Genomic DNA, 13,945 nt, shown 5'->3' on the forward strand with positions numbered 1-13,945 from the left:
AATTATGCCAAGCCCACTCTAACTGAGGCAGAATCGAGTATCGTGAGACCTGTTATTACTGTAAATAATTTCTAACTGAAGCCAAACACTATTCAGATGATCCAACAATTTGTTCAGTTTGATGGTTTGCAAGAAGAAGATCCAAATACTTATTTGGCTAACTTTATAGAATTTTGCGACACTTTCAAGATAAATGGCATTTCTGACGATGCAATTCACCTACGGCTGTTTCCTTTCTCTTTGAAGAACAAAGCTAAACAGTGGTTGAACTCCTTACCATGAGGTTCTATCACTATATGGGATCAAATGACCGAAAAATTCTTGTTTAAGTACTTCCCACCGGCTAAGACAGCCAAGCTGAGGAATGATATCTCTTCCTTCATTCAGATGGACCTAGATACCCTATATGATACATAGGAGAGGTACAAGGATTTATTGAGAAGGTGTCCTCACCATTGGTTACCTCTATGGTTACAGTTTCTAACTCTCTACAACAGTTTGAGTCCCTCGATTAGGCAATTGATCGACCTAGCCACTGGTGGTACCTTGAAAAATAAAACACCTGAAGAGGCTTATGAGTTTATAGAGGAGATGTCACTGAATAATTATCAGTGGCAAGTCATGAAGACGAAGCTGACAAAAGTAGCCGGTGTTTTTAACTTAGATACAGTCACCATGTTATCGAATCTGTAACATCCCTAACCCGTATCCGTCACCAGAACAGGGTTACGAAGCATTGCCAAAATAGGGTTACAGAGCATTACCGAAACTTTCAGAATGTTTACAGATAGTTTAAGTCAAATTCTAATCATTTATCGAGATTATTCATAACGTCCCTTAAATAGACCATCGAGGCCCAAAATGAGTATTATAATCAAATAGGGACTAAATTAGGGACTTAGAGGATTTTTTAAAATTTTTTTAAAATTTTCCAAGATGCAGGGCTCACACGCCCGTGTGGTCCAAGGGACATGCCTGTGTGACCCTAGGACACGCTCGTGTTGCAGGCCGTGTTTGACCTCGTGTAACTCTCTGACTTGGGCACACAGCCATGCCACATGCTCATGTGCTAGGCCGTGTGGTTAATTAATTTGCTCCGTAATTAGGTGCAGGTTTCAGACGGCCAAGACACACGGCTGTGTTCTAGGCTGTGTAGCACACATGGCTGAGACACACGCCTCTGTCTCTGCCTGTGTGCTCAATTTTGTGCATTTTTTTCTCAATTTTTTTAAGGTGTAGGGGACACACGGCCTAACCACATGCCTATGTATCAGGCTGTATGTCACACACGATCTAGACACATGCCTGTGTGGACAAAATGAAACCATTTCTACCTTCATTTCTCACCCAAAATCACACCAATGACCTGCACTTAAACTCACATCCAAATACCAACCATTTCAAGCATTCAAATTATGCTAACTCTATCATTCAACATGGCATATCATTACATGCATACATGTTTATAATCTTACCTTGACATATTCCATATGTTAGGCATAATTTGAACAACCATTAACATGTATGTAGCTACCATAGAATAAACTTAATACATGTATACATATACCAAAACATAATCATCACTAGCCATTCCAATGGCTAGATTACAATAATCATTTACATTTATATGCCAATATGACCAATTTAACCTATACATGCCATTATAACCATAATTGATTTACCATTTGTATTGATATAGGTGGATGAATAGTGTGAGTGATCTCCGCTAAGCTTCCAATCCAACTAGCTTCCAATTTACTATAAAATAGGGAAATAAAACTAAGCAAGCATAAAATGCTTAGTAAGTTCGAATAACATGGTACTTAACTTACCATTTATTCTATTTTGAGGTAACTATGCAAGGCATATTCAATCAATTTGACCTCAAGCCCTACACATATCCTCATTGCCCTTGTAAGTCATATATTCCATAATAACATCAAAACATATTTGGACTAAAAAAAAATCAAGTTTCGAGGCATATATGCTTTCCACAACATGTACTCATTTAACATGTACAAATCATCTCTTTATATTACAAGTATAATTTCATAATAGTTCATCTCGAGTTCAGATTATTTCATGTTAGAACTTTACTCATATCATTCAAAATATCAAGGTCAAACAAGTAGTAGTACTCTCAATGTGTACAAGTCTATAATCAAGGATGAATATTCTTATCAAATAATTTCCATGTACAAATATTATCATCTCATACTTTAATATATCACTTGTCATGTATCATCACTTTCTTGTATTTCATATGGATACGTGTAATAACTCATTTTATTATTCATATCTTCTTATGTTTAAATTGTCACCAATTGAATTTTTTTGAAATATCAATGGATACACAAGTAGTACACTCAAGGTGTACAAATCAGGATCTGTCAATGCATATTCAATGGTAACCACAAGGTACTATTTTAGAGTGTACACTCTCGAGCCACACATGTATACAACAGGATTACCAGTCCAGGCTAAATCCTTTTTATGGCATTTGCTCTAAGGAGCTTGATCTGGATTACCCGTCTGGGCTAAATCCAACCCATAACACATGCTCGAGAGGACTAATATCAGGATTACCCGTCCGAGTTAAATCATTTCTGTAATGAGGTCAATAAGGTTACTAGTCCGAGCTAAATCCTGTCAGCAACAAATGCATAACCTTATTCATTTCGGGAAATCACATATCCATCGACTTTTAATTGATTCAACTGAGATTTAAACATTTTTCAATCATTATTAGGAATGTGATTATTTCATACATCCATAACATTCATATAATTCAAGTAAACACATTCTACATTCATTTCAAACATACAAGTAGCATTTTTATCATTTATCATTTATCAGCATTATTTTTGATCAGGCTTTGTCAGATATATTTTCAATTTCATATATATGTGATATTTATACAATTCACAAACACAACATTTAATTCAAGCATATAAATATACACAATTTAGTTACACGAACTTATCTCGACAATGTTTGTGTACGTAAAATCTACTAATCCGACATTTTCCTCTTTCCTCGTTCTAGCTCTGAATTTGGTTTATCCAAATCTATACGAGTAAATTTTACATAAATTTATCACATTTCATATTCAAGTGGACTCAATTTCCATTATAGGCAAAATTACTATTTTGCCCCTAACTTTCCCATTAATTCCAATTTTGTCTCTAGGCTCGTAAAAAGAAATTTATGCAATTTACTCCCGATTCCAAACCTAATCGAAATTTCAATATAAAATTTACAGCACATATATTCTATGAAATTTAGAATTTTTCTTTAATTTTCACAACTTTACATTTTAGTTCCTAAATCACGTTTTCATCAAAATCACTTTGTAAAAGTTGTTTATCTATCAACAACCTTTCATTTTCTACCATAAATTTTAAAATTTCATCATATTCATCCATGAAATAATTTCCATACCTTGATAACTTTTCCAATTGATCCTCTAAATAGATAGATTAAGTTATCGCGGTTTCAAAAATACCAAAATTAATAAAAACGGGACAAGAAAACTTACCCAATTTGGCCAAGAAAGCTTGCTTTCTCTTTCCTAAGGTTTTCATGGAATATCTGGGGAAGAAGATGATATAAAATAATTTTTATTTCTATTTAATAATTTATCATCTTTTAATTATTTTGATTTCCAATTTAATCCTTAGTCTTTTTCTAATTTTCCATGGATGAATCATCCAAAAATATCTACTAACTTTTTATTAATGGTCTAATTACCATATAAGGATCTAAATTTTGAATTCCATAGCTATTTAATCCTTCTAGTTACTAGAACTCAACTTTTGCATTTTATGCTATTTGGTCCTTCCTGTAATTAAACACATAATCGATAAAATTTTTCTTATCAAAATTTTCACATGGCATTTCTAACATATTACGGACCATGTAATAAAATAAAAATAAATTTTATTTTCAGATTCGATTTGTGGTCTTGAAATCACTATTCCGATTTCACTGAAAAATGGGTTGTTACAACTCTCCTCCTTAAGAAATTTTCGTCCTAAAAAATTTTATCAATAAAGAGATTCAAATATTACTTTCTCATAGTTTCCTCTAGTTCCTAGTTAGCTCCCTCAATATCATGTCATTGTCAAAAAACTTTTACTAATGCTACCTTTTTATTTCTTAGTTTTTCTTTTCAAGTGCCAGAATTTCAATCAATCTCTCACTGTAAATCGTGTTAGGCTAAATTTAACATTTATCAAAGAAATAACAGATGATGGGTCTGATTGATACTGTCATAACACATATACTTGTAAAAAAAAAACATTGTGAACTCTGTAGAACTCTGATAATAATATCAATCAATACGCAACAAGTCTAATTTATTTCAATAATCTTATATGGCCCGATAAACCACAAACTTAATTTTCCTTTACGGCCAAATTGAGGAACTTTCTTCCATGGTGAAACTTTCAAAAATATTATGTTGCCAATCTGAAACTCTATTTGTTTTCGTCTTAGATTCACATCAGATTTCTGACGATCAAATACTATTTTTATACTGTCTCAGATCACTTTCACCTTTCTTTGGTTTCAATGAATCAAACCAACTACATGTATCTTTTCTCACTGAGCTCAGTCCAAAACACCAGGGTTTTACATTATAACTATATAAAGTCTCATATATCAAAATTTTATACACAACTGTTAATTGTTACTATATATGGATTCAACTAACGGCAAATATTTCTTTTTTCCAATTGCCTTCAAATTCTATAATACAACACTGAAACATATCTTCAAAAATCTCAATCATATGTTCAGATTGATCATCTATCTAAAAATGAAATGCGGTACTAAAATGCAACCGTATACCCAGAGCTTGTAATTTGTTTCAAAATCAGAATATAAACTGTAAATCTTTATTAGAAATAACAGAAACTACCATATTATATAATTTGACAATCTCAAAAATAGATAATTCAAGCAATCCATATTTGCTTTTCTTGAATGATAATCGATTACCAAATCAGGGTCTTTCAATAATTCAAACCATCTACTCTTTGTCAGATTCAAATCTTTCTATACCATCGAGTGTTTTAAAATTTATGATCAATACATATATATATGATATTTTCACCATACAGATACTGTTACCAAATTCTCATTGCAAACACAATAATTGTCAATCCAAGATCATATATCGGGTAATTCTTTTCCTATATCTTTATGTGGCTAGAAGTAGACCATTACTTTACCTTTCTTCATCAAAATACAGTCTAATCCATTCAATGATGTATCACTAGGATAATAAATTCCTTACCAGATTCAAACTAAACCAGAATTGATACTTCAGTCATTAGGGCTTCCAACCGATCAAAACTTTACTAATATTTTTCAGTCCATTCAAATCTTACATCTTTCTGTAATATCCATATCATTGATGTAGCTATCATAGAAAACACTTTCACAAAAACTAAAAAGGATATCAAAGCTTTAAATTATTTCGGGGTCACAATCAACAGATAGGTTAAAACCATAATACTATAATAGATCTGACATTTCCACAATATAAATGGAACAATATCTCAACCTCAATAATATTTTTCAAATAAAAAAGGAAAACCGAGGGTGGCTCTAATATCAACCAGTGCAATAATACAGTTTCTATAATTTTTGTTCTATATTACCAAATTCCCATGCTCAAGTCAGAATTCATAACAGTAGTAAGTATAGTTACCACTAACCAATGAATATCTTTCATAGATAAACCATGTTTGAATAATAAAGAGATTGATGGTATCTCAGAGAAAATTCAGAAGAGTAACATCACACATACTCAGTAGAAACAACCATCACAAAGAAAATATAATTTTGCATATTCGCAATTCAGGGCTTCAATCAGTAGAAGTAAGAAATTATATCATATAAAACTTATCACCCAATCTTATATCAATCATGATGAATTAGAAAGCTCAAGTAAGTTAGAGCAAAACCACTCTAATATAATTAGCCAGCTTTCAAATATGATAAATATTGTATTTGAACATGAACAATTTCATATGTCTCTGAGAATAGCAGAACTTATAGATTACCAAGAAGATATTAGTGTAATATCCCTGATTATAACAGCTGCATTCAAATATCTATGTAATTTCATCACTATTCCATTAACTGAGAAAGTCATCAATAATCTTACATTATTCAGTTCACTGAAAGAGTCAATTCGGAAGAGTTTTTGGCTAATCCGTTCTGTAAATATCATATCTGGATAAGTCTTTTACTCATGAATAACTTCTTCTTTAACAATGACATCACACATTTAGAATAATCCTCAGAAAAAAATTGATCTCTTTTAATATCATCTTTACTTATTAACCCATTCTCAATTTTGACTACATTATTAATCATTCAGCCTTTGAACCCTTCTTCCACACTTATGAGCTTAATCAATATAAATCTTGCGAATTTCATTGTATAAAACTATACTGGTGAGTGGGTGGAGATCGTAAGCCTCAAAATTTAATTTTCATATATATAATCATATAATATAATATTTATCATTCTCATGTACTATAAAACATTTATCCGTACCTTTTCAAAATTTGTTTCATCATAAGTAACATTTTACTGAGATACTTAAGTATCTCTTTCACAATCATCAGAATTAGCTTGATTGGAAAGCATTTCTGTCTATTTGTGAAACAATTTTCATCAAAGTTGGGAGATATCATACTATCACATGTTATATAATGGAATGTATTTCTAGACTCCACATATGCTACGTTCAGTCCAAGAATTGACTAAACCTGGCTCTAATACCACTAAATACAACACCCCTAACCCGTATTCATCGCTAGAATAGGGTTACGGAGCATTATCAAAACTTTCAGAATGTTTACAAATAATTTAAGTCAAATTCTATTCATTTACCGAGATGATTCACAACATCCCTTAAATGGACCATCGAGGCCCAAAATGAGTATTATAATCGAATCGGGGCTAAATTGGGAACTCATAGAATTTTTTGTAAAATTTCTAAAATTTTCCAAGATGTAGGGTCACACGCCTGTGTGGTCCAAGGGACACGCCTGTGTTGTAGGCTGCGTTCGACCCCATGTAACTCTCTGACTTGTGCAGATGGCCATACCACAGGCCCATGTGCTAGGCCGTTTGGTTAATTAATCTTTTTCGTAATTAGGTACATGTTTCACATGGCCAAGACACACGGGCATGTTCTAGGTTGTGTAGCACACACGGTTGAGACACACGCCTATGTCACTACTTGTGTGCTCAATTCTGTGCATTCTGTTTCTTAATTTTTTAAGGTGCAGAGGACACACGACCTAACCACAAGCCTATGTACCAGGACGTGTGTCATATACGGTCTAGACACACGCCAATGTGTTTGTCCGTGTGGACCAAATGAAGCCATTTCTAGCTTTATTTCTCACCCAAAATCACACCAATGACCTACACTTAAACTCACATCCAAATACCAACCATTTTAAACATTCAAATTAAGCTAACTCTATCATTCAACATGGCATATCATTACATGCATACTTGTTTATAATCTTACCTTGGCATATTCCATTGTTAAGCATAATTTGAACAACTATGAACATTTATGTAGCTACCATAGGATAAACTTTATACATATATATATATAACAAAACATAATCATCACTAGCCATTCCAATGGCTAGATTATAATAATCATTTACATTTACATGCCAATATGGCCAATTTAACCTATACATGCCATTAGAACCATAATTGATTTACCATTTGTACCAATATAGGCTGATGGATAGTATGAGTGATCTCCGCCAAACTTCCAATCCAACGAGCTTCTGATTTACTATAAAACAGGAAAATAAAACTAAGTAAGCATAAAATGCTTAGTACGTTCGTATAACATGGTACTTAAATTACCATTTATTCTATTTTGAGGTAACTATGCGAGACATATTCAATCAATTTAGCCCTACACATATCCTCATTGCCCTTGTTAGTCATATATTCCACAATAACAACAAAACATATTTGGGCTCAACAACAATCAAGTTTCCAAGCACATATGTTTTCCACAACATGTATTCATTTAACATGTATAAATCATCTCTTTATATTACAAGTATAATTTCATAATAGTTCGTCTCGAGTTCAGATTATTTCATGTCAGAACTTTACTCATATCATTCGAAATATCAAGGTCACACAAGTAGTAGTACACTCAAGGTGTACAAGTCTATAATCAAGGACGAACATTCTCATCAAATAATTTTTATGTACAAATATCATCATCTCATACTTTCATATATCAGCTATCATGTATCATCATTTTCTTGTATTTCATACGGATACGTGTAATATCTCATTTTATTATTCATATCTTCTCATGTCTGGATTGTCACTCATTGAATTTATTTGAAATATCGATAGATACACAGGTAGTACACTCAAGGTGTACAAATCAGGATCTGTCAAATCATATTCAATGGTAACCATAAGGTACTATTTCAGAGTGTACACTCTCGAGCCACACATGTATACAACAGGATTACCAGTCCAGGCTAAATCCTTTTTATGACATATGCTCTAAGGAGCTTGATCTGGATTACCCGTCTGGGTTAAATCCAATCCATAACACATGCTTGGGAGGAATTATATCAGGATTACCTCCAGGTTAAATCCTTTCTATAATGAGGTCAATAGGATTACTCGTACAAGCTAAATCCCATCAAAAACAAATGCAGGACCTCATTCATTTAGGGAAATCACATATCCATTGATTTTCCATTTATTCAACCGGGATTTAAACATTTTTCAAGCATTATCGAGCATGTGATTATTTCATACATCCATAACATTCATATAATTCAAGTAAACATATTCCACATTCATTTCAAGCATATAAGTAACATTTTTATCTTTTATCATTTATCGACATTTATTACTGATCGGGCTTTGTCAGATGTATTTTCAATGTCATATATATGTGATATTTATACAATTCACAGACTCCCGTACGAACCTTAGGAATAGTGTAGGATATGAATGTCCTGACATTAGGTTATTGAGATGCGATTACATGTAAGACCATGCCTGGGACATTGGCATTGTATTGAGATTATGTGTAAGACCATGTCTAGGACATTGGCATCGTTACTCAATTTCGTGTAAGACCCTGTCTAGGATAGTGGCATCGATATGTGATAACATGTAAGACCATATCTGGGATATAGCATTGTATGAGCTTATGTGATTTTCGAGTATCCTTAACAATTCTAAATGGTTCAACGGGCAAAGTCAAGTCGAGAATGAATATGTGAATGAGCTAAGTGACTCAGGTACGTACGAGATTCATAAAAGTATTGAAAAGAGAAGTAATTGATGAATTAAATTGTGAAATTGAATATGTGTACCAAGAGAAAGGTTTGTGATCATATATGTAATTAACTATGCTTAACATATTTGAATTGATATGCAAATGTTCATATGATGGTTTTATTTATATATGGCTTACTAAGCTTTTAAAGCTTACTTTATGTGTTCTTTCTATGTTTTATAGACTTTTGAATCTAGCTCAGACATCGGGGATCACCAGGAACCATCATCACATTATCGACTACTTGTTGGTACTTTTGGAGTATTATATACATGGTATATGGCATGTATAGGCTAGTTCCATTTTGGTATGTTTTGAGTTGTGATTATAGCCATGAGATTTGGATTTTAAATGTTGATGTGTTTATAGCCATTTAAGCTGGCTTGAAATATGTGCTTGATGAGTAATATACGACGTATAGTTACCTTATGTTTTGGTATGGTTATATGGTTGCTCAAGGAGTTAGTTGCCATTTGGTAAGTTAATGCTTGAAAGATGATATGTTGTGGATTGATTTTGAGGCATAAAATTAGATGATAAGTTGATGAGTTAATGCATTTGAAATTTATGCAAGTTGTGATGATTTTTAGGTATATGGATTTATGTTTTGAATATGGAATTTAGTAGTTGTATTGGTTGTTGATAGATAGCTTGATATGTGATTGATATGGCATGTTTTGGCTGCCTATATATATGAGTTGAAATGATACCATTTGATGGCTAGGTGTACTTGAGAAAAAGGTGGCAAATTGGCTTTACAAATGGCCTATTTTTGTCCCACAGGCAAAGACACAGGTGTGTGTCTTAGCCGTGTGCGACACATGGTCATGTTACACGGCTGTGTGTCCCCTAGGGTACCCTTTCGAATTAAGATAGTATACCCTACAAGTTTGACATGGCCTAGACACATGGGCGTGTTTATTGGCCGTGTGTGTCACACAGACTCACAATCGAGCGTGTGACTGATCGTGTGACATAAGTCAGTATACCCCATTAAAGGGCACATAGACTAGCACACGGCCGTGTGTGGCCATTTCGAAGGGTACACGGCTAGACACATGAGAGTGTGCTTGGTCGTGTGACCCAAGTCAGTAACCCCTCCAGATTTTCCACGGCCAAGGCACACGGGTGTGTCTCCAGCCGTGTGGTGCAAGTCAGTATGTATGCCCTATTTTCACACGGCCTGTAACAAGGGCGTGTCTAGTAGCCGTGTGAAACACATGGCCTATTCACATAGGTGTGTGACCTATGATTTCATGAAATTTTTCTAAGTGTTTGGAAATTTTTATATATGATCGGTTTAGTCCTAAACCACTCTTAAGCATGTTTTAAGGTCTCATAAAACCTTATAAGGGACAATTTGAACATTTGTGAATGGTTTATGATAATGAATGCATAAATTTATGAGAATGAGATGTATTGTCCTGTAATGCCTCGTAACCCTATTTCGGCGATGGATACGGGTTAGGGGTGTTACAGCATTAACCAAGTACCTACACACAAAATCCAACTAAACCAATTAACTATGACACATATTAAATGACTTAAACAATCTATTATTACGAACTAAATGAAACTAGCCCTTAATTGGAACTTCCATCCACTTACCATTACAAATAACAACAACCTAAATTGCACTTAGATAGTCAGAAGAGTTGATGTTTCACAATCTTTATCTGGAAAACCCCAAAATGATTAAAGGTGAGCATTTAACGCAATTCAGAACACCTACCTTGCACAAGGAAAAAGTTAAAACCTTATTATAATGATACGTACATCGAGACTAAAATAGAATATATTCAATCAACAAAATCGCACGAAAAATCACACCAAAACACCCACATTACTAAGGCAAAACGACAACCAAGAAAAAAAACTATATCAAGGGGAAAATAAGGAGTTAATGAGAAAAAAAGAAAAATAATGAATGAGAGAAAGAAGAACAACACTGGAGAGGAGAAAGGAAATAGTAACAAATTGATGGAACATAAATTCAAGGAGTGCGAGTAGTGGGAAAGAGAAAAAACAGTAGAATGGTGAGAAAAAGTGGGAAAATTGGATGGTAAGGTTGGAAATAGTTTTAAAAATATCTTTAATTTTTTTTTATAAAAATAACAAAGAAAAATCAAATAAAGTTATTATTGCGTTATCAGTTAGCTAAGAATCAAATTTTCACACAAACTCCCCTACTTTAGACGGCACATCAAGAAAGAATAAAAAGTAATTTTGTTTTCAAGCACATCAAGATTAAAACTTGGGACCTAAGGGTAAGCTAAGGCCTTACCACTGAACCAGCAGGCTCATTATTTTTAGCAATCTTATAAAAATTAGAGATAAACCTCCTTACGAACTAAGTAAGACACAATTTCAAAATTAATGGAAGAATTCCAAAGAGAAGGGAGTTGAACACAAGACCTAAAGCAAACTTCCGAGGCACTTAACCACCAAAACAAATTAAATCACTTGATATAATTTAGCAATTCAAAATTTAGAAAATTGGGGTATTACAATTTCTCTTTTTTTCCTCTCTTCCTTTTTTTTCCCAAGTCTTTTTCATTTTTTTAAGTGTCTTTGGCTTTTCATTTTCTGAACCAGGTAAACCATGATAAGTCTTTCTTTTTCTCTTTTTTAATTTTCTTCTGTCTTTTTGTTTTTTTTCCATGGCCCTCCATTTAAATCAAGTTTTTTCGAAAATCAACCAAAATATTTTTTTCTGTGCCAGCAGAGAGAAGCCAAGAACCAAAATAAAATTTGACAAAAAAATTTTCAATTACGATATCGGTGTCGACAATAGTGATTCTGGCACCAATTAAAAATATTTTTTCTACCTCAAGAAATACATACATTTTGCAAAAAGAAAATGGAAAAATACATGCTTATGCCGATCATGACAATGTTGATACTAAAAAATATATATTTTTTAATTTCAGGGCAATCAACAAACTATAATTACAGGATGATAGGGGTGAATGCCGGTCATCAAGGTGTCAGACATCAATTAACACTTTAGATTTTAGATCATTTCCATAAATATTTATATGTTTTGAGTTAGTTGGGTAAGAAGACTAAAAATTTACCATGCTCAACAGTCAAAATAATTTCAAAATCTTGACTTAGGTCTTTTTCTTTTTCAAGAAAAAAATTTACCTTGGAAATACAATTGTTTAACTTTTCTCATCAACCATGGGGCTGAAACTACTTCCTGTCTTAACTTTTAATGACAAAGAAAAAAACAAAGAGCAACCTTTGACTTTTATCCAACAGTAATACAAGGACTATTAATTGATTAGTAGTTTGATGAATTGGGCGAATTACTTTTTTATCAACCAAATCGGAAAATCAAGTACACAAAATTTATATTGTATAAAACATCAAATACGACTGCAACCAAGTTTTAGGGTGTCGACTATGGTGCAAATTTTATTGGTGCGATCCTTCATGCAAACCAATTTCATCATATTTGTTCAAAGCCTGTAATATTCCTAAATCGAGTTTAGTAGTTTTGGATATATTTTTCAGGTTCGAATAAGAAATTAAAATTTATAGGGTTTCTAGTAATTTTAATTTAATTTAGGAGATTAATTTAATTTAAATCAATTAAACAATAATCTGGAAAAATAAAAATATTTTTGGAAAATTAATTTTATAGTTATTAAATAATTATTAGTGAAAATAATTAATTTAGGTTGAAAAATTTTAAAATAATTTTTATTGGGGGCTAAATTGAGTTAATTTTAAATATTAATTAAATTGGATTTAATTTTAAAATAAGGGAATTTTTGGAGTATTTATTTGACAAATAAACCTTAAAATTCAGAATTTTGGAGGAAAATGATTAAATAGTAAAGTAAGGGAAATGTGGGAGTGGCCATTAGAGAAATTTTCTAATTTTTAAATTTCTAGTGGGTTGTTTTTGTTTTAAACACAATGCATCTAGTCTACTTTTCACACCACTTGCATCAATTAGAGAGCTATAATTTTTTTTTTTGCATGGTTCTAAAGATCTATCATCAGAGTATAGATCCAAATAATTTTGTTCTCAAAATATTCTATCTTTACACCCGAAATTATTCACAAAATAAGCTAAAAATATTCTGAAAATTCACAAGATTCTTGACTGAAGATTTTCAATTAAAGGATTTAGAACCAATCAAAGGTAATTATTATTTCTAAACTTATTTTTATGATGATTAGAAACATTTTTACATGATTTGAATGATAATTATATGATTTTTCATCAATGTCATCTTCTTCAAAAGCTTAAGGTTCTTTAATAGTGGATCTTGAATTTTGAGAGGAAATCCACAAATCAATGGATGTTTCAACTCAAAATGGATCTGTTAAAAAGTTTTTGATCTTATGTAGCAAGATTAAACATGATTTGTGAGGTAATTTGAAGAAATCCGAATTTCGCCATCTTCATGAACCGATTTTCCGGATTTTTATGAAATTGATTCAAATGTGATAGTGATGCTTAGTGTATTTTTATTTGGTCTAGTATTGATGTTTGGAAGTGATTAGGAGGGATGGAAAGATCGATTTTGTGAGGAATCGAGTTTTCGACATGATGTTACA

General features: G+C 32.4%; 1 non-coding gene across 1 annotated transcript; it reads right to left on the reverse strand.

Moving 5' to 3' along the window:
* Positions 1-354: 354 nt before the first annotated feature.
* On the reverse strand, positions 355-461 carry LOC128289642 (small nucleolar RNA R71). The gene has a single exon (XR_008279286.1). It is a non-coding gene; the product is annotated as a small nucleolar RNA R71 (small nucleolar RNA).
* Positions 462-13,945: the final 13,484 nt, after the last annotated feature.

The sequence above is a fragment of the Gossypium arboreum genome, chromosome 2 (genome assembly GCF_025698485.1).
Source record: "Gossypium arboreum isolate Shixiya-1 chromosome 2, ASM2569848v2, whole genome shotgun sequence".
NCBI classification, from domain to species: domain Eukaryota; kingdom Viridiplantae; phylum Streptophyta; class Magnoliopsida; order Malvales; family Malvaceae; genus Gossypium; species Gossypium arboreum.